The sequence below is a fragment of the Solanum pennellii genome, chromosome 3 (genome assembly GCF_001406875.1).
Source record: "Solanum pennellii chromosome 3, SPENNV200".
Classification (NCBI taxonomy): Eukaryota; Viridiplantae; Streptophyta; class Magnoliopsida; order Solanales; family Solanaceae; genus Solanum; species Solanum pennellii.
The window spans coordinates 27,705,833-27,713,176 of NC_028639.1; the positions used below are offsets into that span (position 1 = coordinate 27,705,833).

General features: G+C 32.7%; 1 long non-coding RNA gene across 1 annotated transcript; it reads left to right on the forward strand.

The window, feature by feature from the left end:
* The first annotated feature begins 3,663 nt into the window (after positions 1-3,663).
* Positions 3,664-7,116, forward strand: LOC114076393. The gene is made up of 2 exons (XR_003577244.1): positions 3,664-4,321; positions 6,765-7,116. It is a non-coding gene; the product is annotated as an uncharacterized LOC114076393 (long non-coding RNA).
* The last annotated feature ends 228 nt before the right edge of the window (positions 7,117-7,344 follow it).

Below are 7,344 nucleotides of genomic sequence, written 5' to 3' on the forward strand. Positions count from 1 at the left end.
CATCTCATTCTAGAGGCTCATTTTGGTGCCACATGGCAATTGATGTGGCATGCCAAGTCAAACAAGAAGTCAATAGGATCATGGCATATGTCAAAAATGACAAGCCCACTCCATAAAGTCCATATGTCATGTCACTTAAATCTAATTGGTTGAAGGCAATCATGTTCTAATCACAACTCCTCTATTCTAAAACTATGAGTAGGGATCCTCATAATTCAGAAAAGGGACCAAAAATTCTACCCAAGAAGCTAGAGAAAACCCGTGGTACAAATGCCATAAAATTCTTTATTAGCTACAAGTTTAAGAATTCAATCATTCAAGTTCAAGAAAGATCAAAACCATCAGATTCAAGAACAAGTTCGAAGCCCTTGAATTCATAGAAAAGTCAAGATCAAGATAAAGTTCAAAGTTCAAGTTCATCGAAGATTCAAGAATAAGCTTTAAAGCCCTTGAATCCAAGATCAAGTTCAAGACAAATTCAAGATCAAGCTCAAGAGCCCTTGAATTTATATTTGAATCAAAGGAATGATACACTTGCGTCCTTTCTTTCCAATTAGAATTAGGACTTTTATCCAACTTTTTTGTCACAAACTTGACAGCTTCTTTTAATTATTATCTCACTAGAGTCAAGAGGCATATATTTCTTATCTATAAATAGAACTTCTGTCTTCATATTGTGCGAACACATTTCGAGATTTTGGAATCCTTCTTCACGGCAAAAAGATTCTTGTGCTCAGGTATTTTTCAATTTTTATTTTTATTTTATTTTATTTTATATTTTGATAAATGAAGTAAATATTTATGTTGGAGACTACACAACGAAGAATTTTATCGTAACGCCAAAAATTTGATTTTAAGGTATGAAGGGATATGTTTAACATCCCATCATTGAGATCATAATTTGAGGTCTTACAAGATCCTGAATGCTTCAGCATAATGTGTAAAGGGATGTGTTTAATGTCCCTACCTTGAGATCACTAATTTGGGGCTTTCCAAGATATCGAATACTTAAGCATAAGATGCGAATGGATGTGTTTAACGTCTCCCACCTTGAGATCACAAATTTGAGGCTTTATGAGATCTAAAATTCTTAAGCATAAAATGTGAGTAGATGTGTTTAACGTCCCCACCTTGAAATCCTAATTTGAGACTTTATGAGATCTCAAATTCTTAAAAATAAGGTATGAAGGGATGTGTTAAACATCCCCTTCTTGAGATTGCACATTTGAGGTTTTATGAGATCTCAAATATTTAAGCATAAAGTGTGAAGGGATGTGTTTAATGTCCCCTCCATGCGATCCCCAATTTGAAGCTTTATGAGATACCATATACATAAGCATTTGTATGAAAGAAAAAAGTTTGTCAACATTGAAGGCATGTAAATTTAAAGATCCTTTTAAGGATAAATTCGTGAAAAGACCAACTTAAGGTGCAAAGTGACAAATTTTATCAACCTAAAGACATAGAAATTTAGAGACCCTTTTATGAATAAATCTTTGAATAGGTCAGCTTAAGGTGCAAAGGGAAAATTTTGACCATATTAAGGCATGAAAATTTAAAGATTCTTTTAAGGATAACTTCGTGAAAAGACTAGCTTAAAGTGCAAAAGAATAATTTTGTCCACCTTAACGCATGAAAATTTAACGATCCTTGTAAGGATAAATACTTGAAAAAGCCAGCTTAAACTGTAAAGGGACAAATTTTTCCTCCTTAAGGCATGAAAATTTAACAATTGCATATTTGGAGAAATTTGAAAATTTCAACTTGCAGACTTCAAAAAATTTTGAATGGCCAAGATGTGATTGTCACGCCACAAGGCTACCCCCTAAACATTAACATGGGAGATCACGAGTGATTCCAAGATAAACCTGAGTAAGTATTTCATAAGCAAAGTAAACATATCTATGAAAACATGAAATAATGCAGAAGCTAAATAAATTTATTACTCATAGTGGGGAATACCCAATATTGGTCTGAATATATAAATATTGAATAAGAGTTTAATGATACTGAACAATCACTTAAAAGTTAAAGTTGAATCTAAAACTATGTCAGAAAAAGCCTCTAACTGACTAGAGTTGTTGCGACAGGTCCCTAGCTTACTCTAGCAAAACTAAAACTAAAATAAAATACTGAAATGGAAAACATGTCTATTGTCCTAGAAGTATGAGGATTCACCACATATATTGTTGAATATGGATCAGGAACCGATCTATGCGTGATCTGCATGCTAAGAACCTGAACCTACATCATGAAAAGATGTAGCTTTAAGTATGCGTCAGTACTTGAAAGGTAATCAGAATGCAGGATAGGATAAAAGTTAATCAAACATATAAGCTGAAAAAAGCATAACTAAGCAAAGATATAATCTGAATATGATGGAAATACTGACATATACTGAAAAGAATTTACGTGAATGCAATGACCAAGTACATAATATGTTGAGACTGAATACTGAAATATAACTGAAAACCCGGTCAAATGCAATAGTGTCGAACTGTTGGATCTACTATTAGCCGACATAAAATCACATGAACTAAACACGGATTCTAATGTAAACGCCCCGTCGAGAGGACCCAATATACCTTGTCATGGTATAAAGGAATGGCTGGTGTGATCACTAAATCTGATACCCAACAGATTGGGGACTTATAAACCTATGGGTGCACGTAATTTTGGGACTATGAGAGTACGTTGAACCCTAGACCAACTCGGTGTTAAGCCTACTCCCAACAAGAAATGTGTATAACACAACTTAATTGAAATACTGGATTAGCTCAATATTCTGACATGCTAACTAGGGATGCAACATTTATGTACGACAATGAGCATTAAAAATATGAGGCATGCAAAAATGTTTAACTAACCTAGAATGTGTAATTAATCAACTAAGAGAATTTACACAACTAGGGTTCTGAGTTTTATGCAAAGAACTAAACAACGATTCCACAAAAACATTATAATCTAATTAGGAATGCTCTAACATCTAAATCACAATCAATATCTACGGTTTCAGAAACCCTAGGTCTAAGCAAGATATAGTGAAACAAGAATCTTACTGAATTCTAGGTGTTGACACCCAATTTTGGCCCTGCTCGATAGAAATTACTTTTAAACTTCTTTGATTTGAAACTATTTGAAATAATTAATTTTATAAAATTCAAATATTTTTCAAAGTTATCTTAAGTAATCCAATCGGTTGTTATAATTTTCAAATAATAAATATGTTTCATAAATTATGTATATAATAATACATTTTACGAATCTTTGAAAATTATTTCAAAAAAATTTTAGTTTTAATTAAATCTCTAATTAAATTAGTTTAGTTAAAGTTGGTTATGTTCTTGAATTAATTAGTTTACAACTAAATTAATTATTTTATTTCATTGAATTTAAGAAGCTTGTTAGCTAATTAATTTTTAATTCATTAACTAAATTTTACTAGGTTTCGAATCATATTTGGCTATAATTGTAATCCAATAGTCATATTTGCAATTGCAAAATTAGTCATTTTCTATCCTAGCCTCCAATTCTTTAAGACCCAAAAATTGGGCTACTTTTCAGCCCAGTTTATTTTCCAAACCACAACCAAAATACAAATTCTCTTTTATTCTTCAACCCATTCAAATTTCTAAAATACCCCGATCTAGCCAATTTAATCCACAAAAGATTCCCAACAAACGGGACCAGCAACGACGTCGGCAGAGTCAATAAGTTCAATTTTCAAAAAGAAGAAACACGACGTCAAAATACACGAATATAGACGAAAGCAGCAACAATATATCCTCCAACGTTCACAAGCAGATGGAAAGTCATTCACGACGTCAATAGTGCACCCTACGCCTCTTCTTCTTCAGTCACAGGGAATTTGCACACAAAAATATGAGGTTTGCCCTTGCGGTTGCGAGATCGTGCTACATAGCATGTCAAGAACAAAGGAGTTAATCGAGTCGTCCGCTTAACCTCCTTTTCGCTCGATTTTCATACTGATAATGGGCTTGATTCTTGAAGAAATTCAATTTTGAACTTGTTGGGTCTTGTTCTTATACAAGATCTTCACTCTTTTCCCCCGATTTTGAACCCTAATTTTCTTTCGTAATTACTATTTTCTTTTTCATTGTTAAGGGTTGGAGAAAAAAATATTGAGAATTAACTACATGAAGAAATACACATAAATTCATATAGTTCTTGAAATCGGGAACCCAGATTTTGTTCAGCCCTTACTCTCGCATTCTTCTATTTTTGTTCTTCAGAGTTCTCTTATGTGGTTGTGGAAGCTCGCCCTTGTTCGTACTCGTTTCCATTCCCTACCCGCGACAAGGTAAATAACTCTAAACCTCTGTTGATCCCATTCACTTTCGAGTGCGTGTTTGGACTCTAGTTATGTTCTGTACTGGCTTCGATACGTTCTTGTATGAGATATTTGAAGCCAAATGTTGTCTTAATCTTCATCTTATTTCTTCTCCGAGATTAGTGATGTGTGTTTTGTTTTCAACTTGATCTACTCTGTGTTCTTTTTTTATGGTCTTCTTGAGTTTCTCGGTTGATTATGCTTGCTTCAACTTTAGTTTACCCATTTGTTAATTGCATCTATATCATTTTGGTGTCATTTTGTTGAAGTCGCATTCATTCCTTCGTTATGTGCTTAGAAACAAGCGGAATGCATTAGGTCATTGTAAATTTGGTTTCTGATGAATATAAGTTGATCTTTATGGGAGTTGTGTTCTTTAAAAGTCATGCTTGCAAATCTGTTCATGTCTAGTTTTTTGAAAGGAAATTCTTTTGCTCGTATGCTTGTTTATTTGTTGCTCGAAAGTTTCGGTTTTAAGAATCTAATTATCTTCTTTTATTTTTAACTTTAGCTTGAATTGTTTTTTTTTTATCATATAATGGTCTAAAATTTGAGGACTCCAGTCAATTTGTGGTCCCCCTTCATTCATATTGTAGCAAGTCTTGTTCTTCCCTGTTCTTACAATCTGGAATTTATTCTAGTGTCATGTGAATGCATCTCGTTTTGGATTAAGATAGCTATGTGTTCTTAGTATATTCTCTTTATGGATATTATTGACATAGACATCATATACCTTTGTCCGAAAACCTGAAATATTGTTCAATATATTGAGTTTTCAGTTTTTATAGTTGAGTTTTGATTAGGTTGGCTTGTTTAGCTCCTAGTTGGTTTTGGAAATTATTTTGCTATAACTTTGGTAAGCCTTAATGTTGAAAATCTGTAGCTTTAACTATACTACATTTTTCAGTCAACTCGGCCTTTATTTAATTTCATATTCATGCCTATTTCATACTAAGGACTCTAGAATGGTGATTTTTATTTGATTGTTGTAGTAGTATTTAAGTGAGGGGGTAAAATTAGATCTTGTTTAAATGGTTACATTGGTCAGGCTTTAAAGTTTATTTATTATGTGGCGTTGGAATCTTTCATTTGATTTACGGAAAAGGGCCTAAAATACCCTTGAAGTATTGAAAATGGTACACAATTGCCCTCCATCCACCTATTGGCCCCCAAATACCCTTCATATCCACCTTTGGGTCCAAATTTACCCCTTCATTAACGGACCAAAATTAAAAATAATTAAATAATATTTTTTAATTACATGGCACTCAACCATTGGTTGTAATTTAATTATTTATATTTAAAATATTTTAAACCCACCCATTTTAACTAAACCCGCCCCACTTGACCCAATTAAAAAAAAAAACTCATCTAATTAAAATACCCTAAAACCTTATTCCTCCAATTTTCACAACTTCCATGTCTGCCTGAAGTCAAGCTCCTATTATTGCCACTGCCCACCCCCAGTCTCTGAAGTCATAAAGCTCTTTGAATAGAAGAACTTAGCAATCAAATTCAACAAGAGGATATCGTAACTGAGTAGTTGGACAATGATGCCATATTATAAGCTTGAATGTTAAAGTTGCTAAATCTTTTAGGAAGTGTCTCTTCCTTCACATGTGTTTTTAGATATCTTTTAACCAAAGGATTTGCATTGTTAACTTGAGTCACACTTGGCCATTACACACCCTCCATTTTTGCGTTGATAATTCTTCAGAGCACAAGGTTCACTTAAGCAACTTTGCTCTTTAATTAGATGGGTTTTTTTTTAAATTGGGTCAAGTGGGGCGGGTTTAGTTAAAATGGGTGGGTAATGGGTGGGTTTAAAATTATTTTAAATATAAATGATTAAATTACAACCAATGGTTGAGTGCCACGTAATTAAAAAATATTATTTAATTATTTTTAATTTTGGTCCGTTAATGAAGGGGTAAATTTGGACCCAAAGGTGGATGTGAAGGGTATTTGGGGGCCAATAGGTGGATGGAGGGTAATTGTGTACCATTTTCAATACTTCAAGGGTATTTTAGGCCCTTTTCCGTTTGATTTATTAGAATAGATGGGTTATGTGATAGCGGATAGATGTCAACAGTGGTATTTTATATTATGTTTTTATCTTGTCGCATTGTTCCTTATAGCAAATCATTAACTTATCTTCCTTTCTTTTGTTTCATGTGAAATCTACTCGAGTTCACCACGAACTCCTATAGTTTTCCTTGCATTTCGAGAGACATAAAGTCTCAAACCCTTTCCTTTCAAGTCGCCCTTTTGAAATCGATGAAAAGGGCAATTTGGAAGCAATACAAATGTGAAAATTGAGTCTTCAAGTCTCAAAATCCTGAAAAGGGGCTGATTTACCCGTTGTATGCAGGCGTATACACTAGTATATACGATTCTAATATTGATAATACAGGTTAAAATTCATAATTACGGGGAAAAGAAGCAAGTAAATAGAAACTGGAGCAGATATACAAGGATATACAACAATATACACTAAGGGGTCGTTTGGTACAAATATCAATAATGCAAGGATTAGTAATGTTGGGATTAGTAATACAAGGATTAATAGTGCAGGGATTATTTTTAGCAAGTGTTTGGTTCATTGTTTCCCACCTCATCTTGTGTTTGAATTAAAACTTTACAAAAAATTTCTTTTCAATTATATCCTTGAATTATTATGTAATTGGGTTAAGGTAAATAATTGTCGGGCAATATTATTTTTTATGGCCTTCTAACTAGCTATGAAAAAAATAATTTTGTTGTCATCATTTCCTCTTTTTTTTTACTTAAATTATTTGAGGATACATAATTGTCATCTTAGTAAATTGATCATTTACAAATGTCAATTTTCAATTTTCAAAACTATAAACTATCAACTTTTAAAATTGAAAAGATAGTAAAATTGAATAAACAATCTGCACTTATGCATAAAACTGCAAATAATTATAAAACCGAACAAACATATATATATATATATATATATATATATATAT